At 38.8% G+C, this 21246-nt stretch overlaps 1 pseudogene; it reads left to right on the plus strand.

The window, feature by feature from the left end:
* Positions 1-14229: 14229 nt before the first annotated feature.
* The window catches only part of LOC116912053, a 62392-nt pseudogene continuing 55375 nt past the window's right edge, over positions 14230-21246 (plus strand).

Consider the following 21246-nt stretch of genomic DNA (forward strand, 5'->3'; position numbering starts at 1 on the left):
ATATCCACAGAGAGTGGTTGTTTCTCTCCGTACTGTTGATGCTATTATTTTGTGAATGGGCATATCTTGCCAGGCTAGTCATCGCGTCAGAGTTCATAGCTGAGTAAAACTGTTGGTTTTCTTCTCACTCGAGCCTCTCATACACCTTCCCTTAATATGACCATTAGTCACTAGAAAGGAATTTTCCAAATCAGTATCATCTGGATTTCTGTATGTCCTGAGTCTTAAGTATGTGTAGTAGTCGCAGGAATCAGGTCTTACCATCACCTCTGCTAGAAATTTAAAGCAATGGCAATCATTTGTATTGTTTTGGTTTCTTTTGGGGGGTGGTCTGACAAACAGCAAAAAGGAAACCCCCTACTTCTGGTACTGAACTTTTTTGTTGGAAAAGATATAACATATGGGAGAAGCAGGACACACACACACACACACACACACACACACACACACACGCACACTTAGAAGCTTATATAATAATAGGTTTCATCATGACTGTTTTTCACATATCCTCTCTCTTCACTCTGCCATGACCTTTCAGCCTCTTCTTCATGTAAGTCACCCCACCCTCGAATGTCCGTTCGTTCCTGTTTCATATGAAATGCTCGACTGTCTCCACTCTCTTAATGTGTCCCCTTCCTCTCAGAGTTCTTTTAAATTTTTCTGACTTTTATGGGTACTTCAAGTTAAAAACACAAATATGCAGATTCAAAGTTGGGCATTGCATGTCAGAGAGAATGTTTTTCTTTCTGGATCTGGGTTATTTACTCAGCATGGTGTTTTCTAGTTCATTTTTCTTTCAGGTAAATAAATTTCATTGTATATATATATATATATATATATATATATATATATAGAATTTTCATTACCTATCAATCAATTGGTGGACATCTAGGATGCTTCAACTTCCTTTTGGAAACAGAACAGCAATAAATGTGAATAAACAAGTATTTTGTAGCAGGATGTATTATTCTCTGTGCATATGCCCATTAATGGTATAGCTGAACCACGTGGTCGATCTGGTTCTATCTTTTTGAGGACCTAGCACATTGATTTCCGCAGTGGCTATACCTGCTTACTCTCCCAGCAGCAGCGAATCAAGGTTGACCTTTCTCTACACCCATATCAACATTTTATTTCTTGATTTCACCCATTCTGATTGGAGTACGATGAATTCTCAAAGTAGTTTTAATTTGCATTTCAATGATGGCTAAGGACATTGAACACTTTAAACATATTTCTTTGCCATTTTTTAAAAAAGCACTATTTAATTCCATATTCCATTTTTAAATTGGATTGTTTTTGTGACCAATATATTGTTTGGCCAAAGAAAGCAAAACAATGCCAAGCAATAAAAGATCTTTTCCCCATTCTGTCTCCTGCCTCTTCACGATGCTGATGGTTTCCTTCACTGTACAAAGGCTATTTGGTTTCATAAGAGCCAATTTGTCGGCTGTTAGTCATCTCTCTTGTACTATTAGAGTGCTGTTCAGAAGTCTCCTTAACTTTAAAGTGTGTCGTCTGTGTTTGCGTTTGTCAGTTTAGATATTATGCTGAGATCACTGACCTCTTTGGAGTTCAGTCTTGTGAAGAGCGGGAGGAAAGAGTCTAGTTTTCTCCTTCTACACATAGCCACCCCATCCTTCTAGCACTATTTGGGGAAGATGCCATCTTTTCTCGGTATTTTTGGCATCTTTGTCAAAAATCAGTTACGGGAACACATACGGACAGCTGCATCCTGCTACATCCCTTTGACTGGTGTGTGTATCTTCTTGCCAGTACCATGCTGTTTTTATTATTATGGTCCTATAGTATGACTTGAAATCAAGAATGGTGATGCCTCCGGTAGTGTTTCATTGTTCAGGATATTGCTTTTTGATTATCCATTAACAATAGGCACTGCTTTCTAAACTATATCTTACTTAAGCTATGAAAATTTTCACAGATTCTATGTCTTAAGAGTTCAGAAATGCTTAGCTATATAATTTGATCAATGTCTCAATGTAGTCAAAGGATCAGGCAAGGCTCTGGTCCCATCTGATGAGCTCTCTTCTGAGCCTTCATAGTTATAGAAGGCTCCACACCCTCAAATTAATTGTCCTCAGAGTTTCTTCCTTCCTCAGGGCCAGTAGCAGAGAAATTTTTAGTTCGCTCATTCCCAGAGTAATCTCCTTGCTTAGTAACAGAGTGGGTACCATAGCTATAATTACAAAATGTCATCACTTTACCATGGTGACCATTTCCCACAAGTACTTCTCAAATGTGACAGCCATTATATTCAGGAGTTCTACTCCTGTATGTACTGCTGGAAGGGGAAGCTATGGTTCACTACAGGTATAGTAAGATGATAATTTGGGAGCTAATTAGAGTTCGGGGAGATAAAAATGAAGTTAGGGTGAGGATAAAGTAGATAAGACTTTCCACTAATAGAAATTAAGTCAGAGAGCATTTAGATAAAAAAAATGTCAGACACATATAACTGGAGACAAAATGATCATAAACATAGACTATTTGTAGAGGAGGTGAATTTCCAATAGAATCAGAATTAAATGTTTTGAAACCTTTCACTGTTTGAAAACTAAAACAAGCAAACAGCAATGAAAACTAAAAATCCACTGGTACCACATCTTCAAGATGAAGGAAGTAAACTGGAAAGCTGTGCAGATACTAAGGAATACACCTTGGTTAGTTGAACTTAAAAATAGACCTTCATATGTAGCTTTTGGGGTCATGAGCAATGGTGGGCAGAGAGTATTCTGGATAGAATGAGGGTCTTACTAAGGACCTTTTACATCAAGGCATTAAGACCAATGGCTGCCCTGTACCCCAGTTGGCATAGGCTAACCTCTGTTCTCTTCCTTCCAGTTTCATATGCTGACATCTTAATCATTTGACCTTAGAATTTGGCAGTATTTGGAGATGACTCCTTAAGAGTTAACTAAGTTAGAATGAGCTACAATCCAGTCAAACTGATTTCCTTCTAAGAAGTCAAACGTGTGAACACAGGCACAGGGAAGAGTACACAGAAAGCCAGGTCTCCAGAACTTTGAGAACCAAGTTTCTGCTACCTAAGGGCTCTTACCTAGACAACTAAGCTTGACCTGACATTTCAGATTTCTCTGTTTCTCTTGTTTCTGTTCCTGTGTGGGACAGATGGGGACTGGATAGGACTTGGATGATGAAGGTTTTTCACTTGGTAAGTATTAGTAAAGAATGAGAGAAGGTCATAGAAACCAGAGGAAGATGCTCCTGGAGTATAAGTGGAGGGCTGTGAAGAAACAACAGCTTCTCTGAGAAGGCATTGCCTGCATTTGTGGAATGAGAAGAAGCAAACAGAGACAAACAAACAAACACGCATCATTTTATCTAATGGTAATATAACCAAAGGGTTTTTTGCTTGTTTTTGTAAACTTGGAAAAGTTTTCTTTTTTTAACGTCCTCAGCTATAATCATCTCTTTCTGTAGGAGAGGCTTGCCTACGGCTGCTGTTGCTGAGGTGTGGGGCAAAGTGAGCTGTGAAACTGGGGGTGGGGGTGGGTAACAGGGAGGTCAAGATGTATCTGAACCCTGAAAATCTCATCTCGAGACCAGCAGGAATAAGAATAGCTACCTTCTTGTTCTTGGCCTGCTTGCCACGGTCCAGTAACCTTGAAACCCCCACCTCTGCCCTCTCTGAGGTTGTCCTGTAGCCTGATGGCCAAATTACAGGTTCAAGTTCTTCTCTACCTAAAAGTACATGTCTAGCCAGCACTTGGAATTCTTCTTCATGTAAATGAAGCATTCCCAGCACCCAAAACCCACCATGAATGTACACTCAGTCATAGCCCTTGTTCACTCCCCTTTGAATAAATAGTTGTAACACCGATAACCTTGGTGGAGAAGGTCCCTACGCCTGTCTAACCCCCTACCCCTATGCCTGGACAAGCTTCATTCCTTTCATTCCAGCCCAGTCTGGCATCTTGGACTAACAGCTGAATACCAAGGGCAGAAGCAGAGCCCGCCTCACTGAGCAGCTGTTGGTATAGTGCTTCCTTTGTGAGGAACTCTGATAGCTCTGAATAAGGGTGTGCATCTAAGGAGAAACGAGGTTGGCCATTTTGAGCAGAAGCCCACAGAGCCAATTAGTTAGTTTTCCATCCAATGATTTTAATCTGTGAAACATCTATGACAAAGAAAGACTTTAAGTAGGAGTGTTTTGAAATGTTAGCAGTGTGTTACCTTGGTATGGGGAACAAGCTCATTGGCATAGTATGTAGTAATGCTGGATGCATACATACATATGTGCATACTTCATGTAATCAGAAAATTGAGTACCGTGTGCCAGACTACCAATTCTACATTCATGGGTTTCACCAAGGCAAGAGTTCAGAGCCAAGCATAAAGAAGAGAAACTAATGGAGCTGTGACTGAGGAAATTCAAAACACACAATTTAAGGAAGCTCATCTGTCTTGATATTTTGTCGAGGGTTTTAATCAGGATGTAAAGCGCATCAAAGATCAATTAGAATCAATTTTATGAAAAATGCTTTTAAATTTGAGGTCTGGAGAGTTGGATCAGCTGTTAAAAATGCTTGCTGCCAAGCCTGAACACTTGAGTTTAATTTCCAGGACCCACATAATGTAGGAGAGAGCTGACTCCTGCAAGTTAAAGAGGTCCTCTGACCTCCATGTACTTGCCAAGCATGCTTGAGCCCTAGTATCTGAAAGAAAGAAAGAAAGAAAGAAAGAAAGAAAGAAAGAAAGAGAGACGGGTGCAATTTAATCAAAAGTTGGCTGCTGTGAAGAAGGGAAGCTAGAGACAGAATTTACCTTGGTCATCATTCAATAGATTCTGCTTCTGTTAAAACTTGTAAAAATATTTTTTGTTTTACTTTTCATTGAACCAGAGCCCGTAAGTCAAGCCTGCCTGACCACTTGTTTTGTTAAATAAAGTTTTCTTGAACAAGGCATGGCCATACTATTATTTCATTTCTTTTCTGTGATGATAGAATGATCTCATTGCAAAAGATACATCTGGCCCCTTACAGTATGGCTGTGTGGCCCTTTACAGAAAGATAAACCTCTGTATGGAGAAAATTGAATTTGCTCAACCGGCAAGACAAACCATGCCAGATCTTTTCCTCTCTGCCAAAGTACTGAGTGTGAAGAAAAATCAAAGACTTTTTCTCTGCCTCCTCTTTCCCCTCCTCTTCTCCATCCACCTCTCCTCCTCCTCCTCCTCCTCCTCCTCCTCCTCCTCCTCCTCCTCCTCCTCCTCCTCCTCTTTCTCCTCCTCCTCCTCCTCTCCCCTCCTCCTCCTCCTCCCCTCCTTTTCACTGTTTGGTTAATATACACAGACCCACTGTAGTCACTTTTATATGATGTACATGTCTTCCTTGCTATGCATAACGTTTCCACAAGTGTGCAGAGAAATCAATCCTCATGGGAAGGCCCAGCGTTCTGATATCCTTAGACAATCATAAGACAACTTCTGGGTTCTCTTTCAGAAATTCAGGAGAAATCATTGCTTTTAATTCTTTGATTTTTGAAATAGTGTCACTGTTGTATCTAAAATCTGATCATGAATGTGAACTTTCCTCTTGCAGTTATCTGGACTGACGACAAACAAATGCAGTATGCTAGTCACCATGAAATTGGGAAGTAATGAAATTGAGTTGCACGCCCTGCTTAAAATTTTTTTCTAGACATGTGCCTGGTGGTGTTGTCTGCTGGATTGATAATGCTTCATTGGCCCTCTTAGATATTTAATGATAAATAATGTGCTGGTAAGAAGTATCCAAGCCGTCAGTTTGAAAGCTGCTGTAAGTGCGAAGGTTAGAGACACAGATTCAGGGGTTTGCTTCAATTTAACAAAACGCTGTGAAGTGCCCTTGACACACTGTGGGTTGTTAATTGTTCTGATGCCTGTCTGAAGTGATTCTGTGAATTGGATATTTTTCTTTGCAAGTAACAATTTGAAAAAGGTATACACATATAAAGGCAGAAACTCAGGCATTGTGGAAGTGGTACATTCTACTTTATGAGCCCTGAAGTAATGGATCTCGAAGAGGAGGGTGTAGGAGCCTGCTATCAACTGTGAAGACATTCTTGATTGGCTGACTCTGAAGTATCATTTCCCTTCTCATCCTGGCACCTGGATAATATTAAATTGGAACCTTTGATTTGATTGATACATCTTGGCAGCAGGACATTTAGACATTTATGTCATAAGACCGAAATGAAATATTTTATACCACTGAACACAGCCATGCAAGGTATGGTAGTTAAAATCAAATGAAGTTAGCATCAATTTCCCAGTCATTTAAAAAGCACACACACAGACTCACACGTGCATGTGCGCACATAAGCTCACCATTGAAATGCTCCTTCCTTGTTTTGGAATGACATTTAGTAAAATCATAAAGTTTACCTAAAGACGCTGAGGTGGCAGCATTAAATACAATAAACAGGGACCTACTTACGTATGCAAAACAGCCACTCACAGGTGCAAGGAAGGTAATTGCTGGTGCAAAATGTGCCATTACCTGTTTTACATGCACAACTGCCTGATTGTAAGGGCAGCTAGCTGATTTTGTCTCTCTCTTCATAATTTTAATGCACAAATTAGTTGCTTTGAACAATTTGGCACCACTTTTTCTCTGTCCTTGAACCCAAGATATATTACACATAGAAGGCAAAAGCTTTAGCCTCAGCCAATAAAATAAATTTCTATAAAACCTAAGAGATAGGAAACGTCTCCGAGAATTGTATTTTCTTCCCTTGATACATGGTGGGATATGTGCACACACACACACACACACACACACACACACACATATATATATACATATATATATATATACATACATATATATATATATATATATCCTTTGTATAACGTGCATCATTAGTGCTTTAAAATCTGCTGAAGCTAGGCTACAACTCGCAGATTAGTTCAGCTGAAGACCCATCACAGCAGTTGCATTATGCACTGTCGTGGGAACAATTAAGACATGCCATTCCCCGCAAAGCAGTTTTTAAGTGGGGAAAACATATTTAATCGTAGGGTTTGTGGCACCCAGAATAGAAATGTGATGAAAACTCTAGAGAATACGTACTTACCCTACCACTAAAGAGGTTCCCTGTAATTCACACATGTACTCCTGGGATATGGCGTCCAATACAGACGTCCTAAGTGCTGCTAATGAAGTGTTTATCATCTGTGGCAGCCTAAGCACGAGAGTGTAGTCTGTGGCCAGCCAAAGGGCACTATTAGCAACAGCAATAAAGCAAGTTTAATACATGCATAATTATTGATCTTTTAGTAAATAAACCTTATGAATAATATTCTTATCTAGGGCAAGGAGCTAAAGTACCTTGGGATTCAGACATGATCAGCCAAGCTATCGATGAGCATAGGCAGCTCAGACAACGTCAGCAGCATGTAATCAATAGAGACAAATGCTTTGTAAAGGCGTCTTAAAACATACTTTTATAATGCATAGAAGGACAAAATTCAGCACCTCCTTTCATTTATGAAAATGAAACATGTATGTTTCTAAAGCAACATTTTTTAATTATTTCTTTCTCATGGTCTCATGGAAGGCTGGATTCAAACACAGAACGTGTCTAGTCTGAGAAACCTGTTCTCAATGGCACATGAAATGTAAAAGATATTAATAGAATCAATGCAGAATTTATTAGTCATTCTTATTGTGTATTTAACATTTAAAATTGGGAGTACATCTGATCTAAGGAGTATAAGAACTCCTTTGGATCAAGTTTTCTGGTGTTTTGTGTAAAAACCCTATTTCTTGTGACTGAAACTGTCATGATAATGACCAGATTCTTGGAAAGTTATGAGTCTGAGGATTCTCTAGTTTTGAGCTAAATCTGGATTTCTACCCCAGGAGTCATTGTTGGGGATCAGAAGGAGTCCTAGCTCTCAGGAGTGTCTGGAGGCAAAGGTAGGGCTTACTCTCCTCTAAGATCTACTCCAATAAATTGTGTAAAATGTTATTGATGGCTTTTCTGTTTGATACCTTTTATTTGGCTATTTTTTTAAAGAGCAGAATGCAGATGAAATCCAAGATGTAAATTCAATTTCTCTGTGATGTACTTTGATTAATTAAAGCTGTTTTATCATCTCAGATGAAGGCAGAAGTTCGGTTTTGTTTTTTAGTCCAAACAACTAGTAGAGATATTTAATGTTTTCTTTTTTTTAAAGGGGGGTTATTATGCGAATGAATGTATATAGGATAATATGGAAGGAAAAAGGAAAGAAGAAAGACTATAGGAAATTTTAAGTATCTTTCCCCCATTTTGCATGAGAAGAGAGGCAGTGTGGGTAATACTTTTGTAAATAGACTACATGATGAGACTATGTCTCATTCTGAATGGGTCATAGGGTGCCCAGATTAAAGATTATTTCTAGTGCATTTATAAGGGTGTTTCCAGATAAGATTGACATTTGAGTTGGTGAGCTTAGTAAAACAGATGTGTATCAGCACTGTCTATTGTTCATTGGTGGGGCCCAAAGAGTAAAAAAGTGAAGGAAAGAAAACAGACTCACTTCTTTACTGCCTGCCTACCTGAGATGGGCACCAGTAGTCTCCTGATCATAGAGCAGGATTCCTACTGATGTCAGACTTCCAAACGCAGACTGAACTCTGCCATATACCTCCCTGGATCTCTACTATGACGGTATATTATGCATGGCCTCCCAACTTCCTGTTCTGTTATCCTTCTGTCACCTATCTCTTTACATCTGTAGCCTTCACTTAGTTTAAGACTCTTGTCTAGCATAACTATGTTCTTGCTGGTACAAAACCTCTAAATTGGATGATTTGTATTTTGAAAACAGGATTCAAAATATAGCATTTTATGTTCTGTACAAAGGATACAGCGGGAGTTCTACTGCTTCATGAACCACATGTTCAAAAGGATTTGGAGAAAGAAAAAAAGAGAAAGAAAACAAACAAGCAACAACAAACCCAAATCTCCCAAACATATCAATAGTCAATAAATTAATACTTCTTGATAATACAAATTAATTATTCCAAACATTTCCTTTCTGCTTAAGGATTTAAAAATAAATCATTAGGAGCTGGAGAGACACCTCAGTAGTTAAGAGGACTGGCTTCTCTTCTATCCTGAGTTCAATTTCCAGCAAACAAATGGTGCTCACAAATACCTGTAAAGGGATCAGATGTCATCTTCTGGTATACATGAACACAAAGCACTCATATACATAAAATACATGAATAAAAGAATAAATCACACTGGGTGGTGGAGGCATATGCTTTTACATTCAGCATTTGGTAGGTAGAGGCACGTAGATCTTCATGAGTTAGAGGCCAGGCTGGTCTATACAGTGATTTCCAGGACAACCAGGGCTATGCAGAGAAACCCTGTCTCTAGCAACAAACAGAAAGAAAGAAAAAAAGAAAGAATAAATAATTAATTTCATAAAGTATAAATAGAAAAGTATGCCATCAACTAAAACAGTTAAAAGACAATATTACATGAAATATTATTAAAAGTTATGCATGTTTTCTCCTGAAATATGCATTCTTACATAATTTTGTTCTTTTCAGTAAACCTCTTTTTTTCATGACATAAATGTTACTTAATTTTTCTAGCACTAAATGATGTTTAAATTAAAATTTCAATAGGTATATGTAAAATAGTAAGTTTATCTACACCACTGCCTATGTTTAATTATTGTGATTTATTCATATTCATTATCTATCCCCATATCTTGCTTCAATTTTTGCCCTCTGGTATCCTTTCTCTCCCTAAGTAGTGCCTCTGTTGTTTTCATGTCAGATATTGTGTAAGCATGTATTTAAAGTTAAATTTCACATACAAGACACATCCCCAATATTTATCTTTTTTCCCCATGATTTTTCGTTTCCTCTTCCCTATAGGACCTTTCCTCCCCCCACATAATGTTCTTTCTACTTCCATATTGTATATACACATATTTATGCACATAGGTATGTATGTGAGTGTGTGCAAGTGTGTGTGTGTGTGTGTGTGTTTGTGTGTGTGTATTTTAGTTGTACTACATGAATCTTTATGGAAAAAATGAAAATGGAGGAGACAAATATTATGGAGCCCTAGTTCTGAAGGTTTTTGTTTGCTTGTTTGTTTGTTTTGTTTTGGAATCATGGACATCCTATATGAAACTTTTGTATAAGGTCCATGTCTGGCACGGAGAGCCCTGATTCTGTTTGTTACTTTAAGAAGCAGCTAGAGATGGTGGAGAAGTACTTTCACTAAGGAAAAATGGAAATGAAGCCTGTTGCAAAACAAGAATTGATTTTTGAGGGAACTGATACATGTTTGCATCTAAAAGTCACACCTCCATTGGCAATATTTTATGGAAAATGAGCACTTGGGAATGTGACTCAAAATAGAGACTTACGTGGTAAAATGCTGTTTTGGAAATATTGATTACGACTCAATGAATCTCAGAAAATTACCTCCAAATCTATCAATGCTGTTAGATTACAGGCTGCCTGCCCTGCCCTGCCCCACCCTGCTCTGATCTCATCAGCTCTGCTTCTGACCTCAAGTGCAGCCGTGGACATCATGTCATCTGCTTTCTGGGTTTGACAGCATTCTGCAGTCTACTCATGTCTTATGTATTTTGCACCTTGGATACAGTGTGGAATTCTCATTGGTGAATAAAGTTCTCTTGGTCAACAAGCACTCTCAGAAAAACCTAGAAGTAGTTTCTTCTTTCAAAGCATCACAGATATTTAAAAGGCAGATGAAAGACCAGTGATTGACTGTGGTTTCCATTGCTGTGATAAAAATACAACTTGGGGAAGAAAGAATGGAAGTCAGGGCAGAAGCTCAGGTTAGGAAGCTGAAGCGCAGGCCATGGAGGAGTGCTGCTTATTGGCTAATTCTTCATGGCTTGCTCAACCCGTTCTTATACACTGTAGCACTGCTTGCCCAGGCAGTAGCTTGACATACACCTATCCAGAGAAGCAGTCTATTAGACATGAGTTTAGAGATGCTCATTTTGTGAACACTCACGTGCATGTTCCACTTGGACATGGTACATGGCGCTTGTTATTAGAGAAAAGTTTCCCCAGAGAGGCCTTTTGCATCTACTAGATGGGGGGTAATTGAAAGGAAAAACAGTGATAATCATGAAAGGGAAAAGTAAAGGTTAATATTCAGAGGAACTAGGAATTCAGTGTTACTGCAACTCATATCAACTTAACAATCTATTGAATGGTGCCTTATATTCTGGGAAAACCAACACAAATTCACTCACTTTCTATCACCTTATTCTTGGGCAAGAATTATTTTATTTCATTTTGTATAATTTCTTCCATATACCTACATTTTCCCATCAAGTTTTAAGTCTTTGGAGATTATAAAGGTGCTTTCTTGCTGATTCTCTCCCTAGTCTATAGTTTGGCATCCTAGTATATAATGTAAAAACAAAATTGATGTATGTTATCAACAGACATTTAGCATTTTTATGGAGAAGGAACCGTACTGTATGCTGCAGTTTATTTGAAGAAAGGAAAACAATAACCTTTAAACGGTTTAAAAGGCTTTTATACAGAAAGAAACAATAATTGGAGATAATATCTTCTAAGTTCCAAATAAGATTGTTAGGAGGTGCACAAGCCACCAGGAGTGAGTCGCCCTTCAGAGCTGGGAGAGTATAGCTGTCTTCCACACCTCTGCTGTGCTCCTGCAGGAGAAATCTTGAAGCACCCAGGCTTCTGTGGGGCCTTTTGATGGAGATTTGAAAACCACAGGGTCACTTCACTTCTTCATTTTCTAAGTACCAGGCAGATTTATTTATATAGATACCATCTGAAATAGTAAAGCATTTGAAATAACAACAAATAGAAGGCAATTATAGCAATTTATTTATTTAATCTTTTTTCTTTTTATTGGATATTTTTATTTACATTTCAAATGTTATCCCGTTTCCTGGTTTCCCATCCATAAAACCCCTATTCCATCCCCTTACCCTTGCTTCTATGAGGGTGTTCCCCCACCCACCCACCCACCCACCTTTTCCTGCCACCTGGCCCAGACATTCTCCTACACTGGGCATCCCAACAAGGATCCCAAGGGATGCCCAACAAGGCCATCGTCTGCTATATATGCAGCTGGAGCCATGGGTCTGTCCATGTGTAACTCAATGGATGGTGGTTTAGTTCTGGGAGCTCTCGTTAGTTGGTATTGTTGTTCTTATGGGGTTGCAAACCCTTTCAGCTCCTTCAATCCTTTCTCTAACTCCTCCAATGGGGACCCCATTCTCAGGGCAGTGGTTGGCTGCTAGCATCCGCCTCTGTATTTGTCATGCTCTGGCAGAGGCTCTCAGGAGACAGTTATATCAGGCTCCTGTCAGCATGCACCTCTTGGCGTCAGCAATATTTTCTGGGTTTGGTGACTGCATGGATATGGGCTGGATCCCCAATTATTTATTTTTAAAGGATCATTGTTGATGTGAAGAAACAAAAGCATAGCTCACATCCTTAGCATCAGGGAAATGTACCTTTCGTTTGCAAGTTTGTTTTTAGTTCTGTTTTCTGGAAGAAAGGAAGCAACCAAAGGCCGAAGGAGCCTAGTTGAAACACATGGACGCTGCACATTTTTCTTACTATAGTTTTGGATCCCTACACAAAGTGAAGGCTTTGGACTGAAAGAAAACATGCACTCTTGAGCCCTGAGGGCAGTAACAGTGTTTGTGACTTTCTGATTCAGACGATCCTAGACTGAGCTCCTTCCTGCTATTTCTGCGGTGGTCTAGGCTTCTTAATCTGTTAACCCAAGAAGCCACCGTTACCTGAGCTTGTTGAAGTGCAAGCCAGCTGCCCTGGCTGGGGCTCTAGAGTGTTACGGCAGAATGCTGACTACCTGGAGAAACTAGAAACCAGGAGTCCTTTTGGGATGGGTAGATACTTCAACTTGAAGTATCGTCAGTTGTGGAAAGAGCAAAGTCAGATGGAGCATGAATGCAGACTCGCAGGAATCAATAACCTAAATTTTCATAGCTTTAACCTCTGTCTCTCTCTCTCTCTCCCTCAACCCCCCCATCTCACTCTCTTTCTTCTTCATCTCCCATCCAATGATCATCAAACCCAGGGATTTCTGCATGTGAACCACACCTTTAGTTCCAACTCAAGTTTTATAAACAATTATTCCATGCTTAATATTTATCATCCATTTGTCTGTCCATTACTCATCCAGACAGCATTTAATGACGCATACCAAATTATAAAGATGAGGAGGCAAGTACAATAAAAATTAAAAATATATCACGTGCCACGGTATCAATTCATAAGCATGATAGGAATGAAAATAAAGAGGCTTTAACTTTGCCGCAGGGAAAAGACGTCAGAATGTTCCACAGGGATGCCATCTTTGAGCCTGATCTTAAAAGATGCCCAGCTCAAGGAAGGGGAGGACGGGCATTTCAGAAAACAAAGCGCGGATGTTGAATTATTTATGTTTGCATGTGGGATGCAGAATTCTATATTGCTTATTAATTGTATAACTTGGTAAGAAAGATAAACATGTGATTATGCTTCTATACATTAATGTTCCAAATCCTATCACTATTTGTTTAATTATATCCCAGAAAACTCAGATGATAAGGCTCAACAGAAACTTTGTTTAAAAAAACAAAACAAACAAAAACTCCGACATACATATTTGTAGGAACAGATACAAATGGGGAATGAATGGATAGTTAACCCTGTATTTCCATCTTTGCCTTAATTCTAGATTTGGAAGCATATTTATCAATTAACTAATAGATGGTCTTTAATTGAATTGAACAAGTATTTAGTGAAGTGTTAGCAATTTTACATATTAATAAAAGTGAAGGGAATTTCATAATGAGTAGGTGGAACAGGGCTATTCTGCTTCTTCATTAGTTTGGTGTCAATTTCGATCTCTCCTTTGGTGGAATTTATGAGTCCAGAAAAGTTTCTGTTCAACTTGGAGCAAAACCCAGCAACAAGTCTGCTAATTAACACACTGTGCATGCTAAGAGAATGTTTCACTTTATCTGTGACATCTCCTCCGAGGAAGAAAATATGTCACCGAGAACCACAGCAAGCTCAGCCTCCAGTTCCCCCCTGGGATAATGTAAGAACAGCTTGAGCATATACTTTACCACTGTGTTGCTGATGCACCCCTCAACACAGTCAGCTCTGCTTGGCTCTGATTCCTGAGGTGGCAGCACTGCGTAGATGTGGGCCCAGAATGGAGGAGCTGTGGTTCCTCCTCATCACTGTGGACTCAATCAGCGAATTCCCCTCAAGTTTCTTTGCACAGTTCTCCTTGCTGAGCTACACCAGGGGGCCCGTGAACACCCAGAACTCTCATGTACTCCAGACTTTAGCTCGCAGAGCTTCTTTCCACAGGCATAGAGAGCAAGCACCTCGCAAGGTTAACAGCCATACACTGAACTGGAAGAAGCTTCACCAATGTGAGCATTCCAGGCACCACACAGAGAATACAAGTAAGGATACATTTTTAGCTTCTATTCTGGCTTTTCAGGATTAAGAAAAGAAATGTAGTTTTAGGAATTCCTACCGACTTTCTAGCACCAGCAAAGATAGGTAAGCAGTGCCCAGCACACACACGGAAGAGATCAGAGCCTCTAGCAGGGCTAACCTGTAAACCTCCCTACTGTGAGAGATAAGGTTGCTGGACTCTCAGGGAGACAGAATGTGCTGGTTGCTATTGATTGTGTTTTTATGTTGGCATCTAAGCATCTGGGTTTGTGATGATCGTAATTCTAGGTGCTGATATCTGATCTTGTCTTTGTTGGGTAGGTGCTTTATTCCTTGGTTTCTGTTGCCTTCTCTGGCTCTTAGGAGGATGTAGTGGCTAAGTGTTTCCTGGTAGGGAATCTGGGATTCTGCCAGGTGTGGCCACTGTGGTTTGGGGTAAAATGTGTCTATAGGTATTGAGGACTGACACACAGGAATGAGGATGGGCCGGGGTAGAGCTAAGGTGGTCTACAGGAGAAAGGAAAGCTGGGTCCACCTGAATCTGCCTAGTTCCATGAGAAGGAGGGCAGAGAGTAAGGAGAAGCCGCACTGTTATCCATCTAGGCATGACACTGGGGATTGGATTTGGAGGACAGGAGGGAGAGTGAAGACCTAAATCTCACCTACCTGCTCTACCTTATTACCTGATTCACCAGCAGGCTTGGCTGGTAGGCTCCCAGGGAATGCTGCTGGAGTTGAGGGCTGGGAAAGCAAGATGAGGGGGAGCAAGATTGATGGGGAAGAGCCATATGACCCGCTGGAGTTGGGGGCAGAGAGGAAGGGAAGGCCACATCGGGTGGTCTGCTACAGAGTGAAGGGCTGTGAGAGTGGGGGATTCGTTATGGAGCAGAGGAGGGAGGGGTACGATCTGCAGCTAGCTACTCAGTTCCCTAGTCTGAGTCTTGTATTTGTTTTCAACACACTGCTGGACTACTCTGAATATTTAGGCATGGCTTAAAAAGAATAACAAATATTTAAATTGGACAGGAAGACTATGACAGTATGACTTTTTTTAACACAGAAAAAAAGTTCTGAGTGCTTTACCAAAAATCTGTTAGGTTTAATAAATGAATTCAATACGAATACAGGATACAAAACAAACACGAAAATCAGCTTCTCAATCTCATTGAAAAGATGTGCACAAACCTTCAAACTTAACTAAAGAAGTGAATGATTTTTATATGGAAAACAATAAAATAATGATGAAAGAAATTAAGATGGGTATAAATAAGTGGAAAGATATCTCCTGGTCATGGATCAGTAGAACTAATGTCAAAATGTCATTACTACTTCAAGCAATCTATAGCTTTAGTTTAATCTCTATTACAATTAAATGACTCTTTTCACAGGATAGGAATGGCAGCCCTAAAATTTGTAGACTCAGAAAATACCTTGGCTAGGTAAAACATCTTAATGAGAGTGAAGCAATAGATATTGTACTTCCTGAATTGACTTACGAATATGTAGTATTCAAAATACCATGGAACACCTTAAAACAGTGTGTGTGTGTGTGTGTGTGTGTGTGTGTGTGTGTGTGTGTGTGTGTACCACCAGGCATGAACTCATTCACCTACATCCAATCAATTTTCAGGAATTAACACTGGGAGACTTTACGCTCTTCAACAAATTCCATGAGAATATTGGATAGCACATATGCATAATTTGAAGTCATAGTCTTATTTTACATGTTATATAAAAGTCAACTTAAACATCAGATATGGACCTATACAGCTCCACAACTATAACAGGACAGTTTTGTGACTTGACTCTGGCCAATGAAGCCCAGAAGGGAAACAGGACTGAAGGATTTCTAAACAGAAAAGGAAACAGTATGAAGGCTGACTACAGAAGATGGTTAGAAGTCAGAAAGCTGAAGGGATATGAAGTACTCTGTGTATGGAGCACATAGTACTCAATAAGAAAAAAAATCTTCATAGTCTTTACTATGTAAGGGGTCCCAGTAGACATTTTTCTGAAGATATGTTTGTAAGTATTATATATATAATATTTGTATATATTATTCAGTGACCATCAGGAAAAAGGAAATCAAAACAATTATCTCATATTTGTTAGAACTGTCATCATCAAAAGCTGAAAAAAATAAATATTGACATAGGGGAGGAGAAAGAAAACTCATTGTGAGTTTTACAAAATTGTGTACTAGGCATAGTTTTAATTCCAGAACTCAGGAAGCAGATTTCTGTTAGTTTAGTGCCAGCCTGGTCTACACAGAGAGTTCCAGGACAGTTAGAGAAACATAGTAAGACCTTGTCTTAAAAGTAATTAAAATGCTGTTACTATATGATTAATAATGCCAGCTCTAAGTGAGCAAAGAAATAAAAACAGTATCTCACAAGAGTAACTGTACTTCCATGTTCTTTGTAGTATTAGCTACACTGGCTATGGTCTGGAAATGAAGGTCAGTCATTGGATGAGTGGATAAATAAAATATGGATTGTAGGGGCAAGGTAGTAATGATATCAAATCTTAGAAAAGAAAAAAATCTGGCAATGGATGAACTTGGGGACAGAAATGTACTGAACCAGGTGCAGAATATGAACAGTGCACAGTGTCTTATGTGTAGGGAATAAAAGTGCCTAAGAGTTGAAACACAGATGTCTACCAGAAGTGAATTGGGCAATGCTGACCAAAGGCTGTAAACTTCAATGCTAAGATGAATCAACTCTGAAGACCTAACTTATGATATGATAACTAGACAACAATGTGCTACACACTTGAAATCTGCTGAGAGAATAGGTTTTATTTTTAATGTATCACATAAAAGTACCTATGGAAGGTGATGGCTATGATAATTCTTTTTATTATGGTAGTTATTTTACAACGTGATATCAAAACATCACTTTGTATATCTTAAATATATACAATTTTTGCTAATTACATATCAACAATTCTAGAAAGATGATGATGATAGTCATGGTGATGATGATATTGTTTTCCTAACAGTAGTGTTTGATAGCCCCTATCCTGCTTCTTTTTCTTTAAAACCATTTTTAATTTAAAGAAGATGATACAATTCTTGATGGGTCAGCTGTCCTTATGAGAGGGAATTGTCGGGCTGTTTTTAAGGATCCACATCCACTCAACTGATATAAATCCACTTAGACACAAGTAGCCTTAGGAAAATCCAAAGTTTGAGCTAATTGGGTTGTATTGTATATAAGATATTCAGATGAGGTATTGAAAACAAGACTTCAGAGTTTACCAAGGATACTAAAACTGGAGGCTGAACAAATAATGAGGAATGAAACAATCAGACTCAAAAGGATTTGGATTGTATAAGTAATTGGATCAGCAGATGGCAAATGTAGTTTGGTACAGGAAAATGTAAAATAGACTTGAAGCAAAAGAAACAAACCAGAGAATGTGTGCTAAATGGAACAATCATCCAGAATGCTGACCAGGAAATGGAAGGGAGGGGCCATCATAAAGCACAAATCACAGCAACTCCTCGGCTGTGGCCAATTCTGTTGTTTTACAATCCTATCAGAAGGAATGCACATGCATATTATCTATGCTGAGGGCTGGCTGTACCCTATGGGAAGTGGCAGGGTCGTGAAATTTTCAATCATTTTACATCGCAGTTTTGAAAAGACACCTTTCCAAAAAACATTCTGAGGTTTTGCTTATTTTTCATGCCCATTTTCTTCTTTGTTTAGGCTCATGCACATGACTCTATAATTACCCTTCCCAGACATTGCTGGGAAGATTCGGAACAATGTTTTCAGGTTAGTTACTAATTACCCTATATTTCACCTTGTCAGAAGAGTCCCAAGATAGCCACTTAAGGGTATCATTCCCCCTTTGCCCTATTCCCTGAAGATAACAATGGATGTAGTCTTGCAGGGGTTGGAGATCAACTGCTTGGTTCTAGGGAATTCTTGGGAATTACAGGTATGGGTGTGTACTTGCATTTGTGTGTGTGCATGCGTGTGTGTGTGTGTGTGTGTGTGTGTGTGTGTGTGTGTGTGTAAAGAATTTTCTGATCATTCCCTTTTAAAGGGAAATGTCTAAATGTCTTCCACAGAGACTGACATAGTAGTACCAAGGAAGAACTAACAATGGCTGTAGAGCATATGATGGATCTGCTATAGGTCATCTTTGAGAGATATTTGGAAACTCAAGTGAGTGAGGAGGAAAATCAGAAAGAACACTCCCTGCTCCTCCGGGTGACTGATTAACTTGTCAATAGCCCTATGACTCAGGCCTCCAAGTCTATCTGGAAAATGACAAACGTAAATTCCATTGTGCTTGTCAGAGAACAAAATGAAATAGTACCGAAATTTTATTGCATACAAATACAAGCTAAGGTAAAAGCTTGTTAAAAAAAAAAAAAAGTGAACTGCTCTGCTCCTGCAATAACACGCTTTTAAGTGGATGATTGAGGCAGCCATGGACAGCTGGGCAGAGTCAGTGTTTCCTTTTTATCTGTTGCCCCAGGAATTCTCACCCAGAGTTGATCTGTGTAACCAAGTAGGTTACTGAAAGTAGTAGGTGTTTTCTTTTGTGTATATTGAAACCATGCTAACAGAAGGTTACTAACCGTGTCCCCATGGTTTTGTTACTCGCAGGGAGCAACGTTTTGAATAGCAGTCTTCAGTGTTCAGATCTAGTTGCATACCCTATGGTCACTGATACTCAACTCCAGCTTTTGTTGTGGAGAATGAAAATGACTTCCCCTGGCCTGACAAGCACCCTTTCATCACCAACTACTGAGGTCTGTTTTTCATGTGCAGAAAGTAAAGCTGAAGTCTGTTTACAAATCATGACTAAGCCCATAGAGCAAAGTAGCCTGTGAAATCAATTCATCTTGTGAATATGTGGAGATGGCCATGTATTGAAATTCTGCATTAGTTAGGCAGTCTCATCTAGACTGTGACAGTTGGGTGAATTAAATTAAACAATGATAAAGCCCCAAACAATAGGAGTCAGCTAGACTGAGGCATCCAAAGACACTATGCTCTGCAGTGAGATTTACCACAACCTCAGCTGCACATGCGCGGCTGTGGACATGGCTACCATGTAATTAGCTGAGCAGTAAGTTAGGTGTTTAAAAATATTTTTTCAGGTGCTTTTTTGTATTCATGATAGATTCCCAACATCAAAAAAAATCAATCTCAATCAAAGCAGCAACTGAGTTTATCATAAATTATCATGGAAAGGTTTTCTACTGAGTAGATGGTTAATTACTATCTAATTTGAATATTTTTGCATATTAATGAGAAATGGATGAAAATCATTTTTAGATTCTTAACTTCAGCTGAGAAACCCATGGAGATAATAGCTCATTTAAAAAAGACATGTGATTTCTGTTACTAAAGGAGATACTGATTTACTTTTTCCCAAAATTTACTGACTTGTTTTAAGGTGATGGATGGATTAGTATTTTGTCATTAATATACTATATCCAAATGAAAGACAACTCCATTACTTGACACCGTAGCCCCTAGCTGCCTGCCAGCTAAGAAACATGGAAAATAGATGAAGAGCATGCTAAGGAAAAGTATAACCTTGCTTGGTCCTTCAGAGTTTCTAGATGCAGACGTTTGTGCTTCCAGATATGAATGTATTTTTACATCTTGTACTTTTTTGCCATATGAAATTCTATGTATATTTGTTTACAAGAGACATTTAGATCTAGAATATGCAAATGCAGCTGAAGGAAGAGATAAAAATCACTGCTGTAGTCTACAAATTGAAAGAGTGGCTGACAATTGCCTCCAGATTCAAATTGTTGCTACCCAGAAGTCGAAAGTTCCTTTTATAAAGTGCCCTTGAAATCTTTCTAGTGTTACAAAGAACAATATTTCTTATATTTTTATATACTCAGAAAGTAATTCAAAGAACAAATGGTGTCTCTCCTTCCAGTTTTTTCCCCTTTATCTCTTATTTTGTATGTAATCCCATTTGTGATATAAATTGAAGCTCTCTTCCTTTCTTCCCCACTTTGGACAGAATCTGCAACATACCAATGATTCCATTATACAGCTGACTTTATTCAAGATTTATTGCAAACCAATGAATGATGAATAAAATCACATATATATTTTTATTTTTTGAAGTAAAACTTCATCCCAGGTGGGTAATATAAACAAGACATTAATTCTTATAGGCCAATGCCATTTTAGCACAATATTGATTTAGAAAGGCCTCAGCTAAATTGAAATGGTCTTAAATATATATTACTTGGCATTATATTTTACCATGGAAAGTCGAGAACATAGAACTTTATTCGGGTTCATAGACTTCAAGGCACGATCACGGATTTAATAGATATCTGAGAATTATTTAACTCAATTCAAGAGTAAAGAGTAGGAGAAAGTTCGCTCTCTGAGTCCAAATAGCAAAACCCTGAACACACAAACTAGCACAATCCTGATATAGAAATCAGGCATTTCTCTGTCATTTCTTCTATCATCATGGTCAAGACCTATTCGGTCAGAAAGAGAGAAGCCTTGTCCAATCCAAGAGTGGTAGACTCTGAAAGTGGGAATGATAGTATATCTTTCTGAGAAAAAGTCTGTAAAAGAGGCAAGCCATTTTAAAAAGAACTAAAAACCTTGATGTTTCCAATTGAGCCATATGCCCGGGTAACTCTCAGGATAAGAAATGAACTATATTTTTTATGCACAAAGTGGAATTTAAAAAAAAAAAAAAAACGAAATCAAGACTGGCATTAGCATGAGCTGTCCACTCCCCCTCTCCT

This window comes from Rattus rattus, chromosome 11 (genome assembly GCF_011064425.1).
Source record: "Rattus rattus isolate New Zealand chromosome 11, Rrattus_CSIRO_v1, whole genome shotgun sequence".
In the NCBI taxonomy this organism is placed as follows: domain Eukaryota; kingdom Metazoa; phylum Chordata; class Mammalia; order Rodentia; family Muridae; genus Rattus; species Rattus rattus.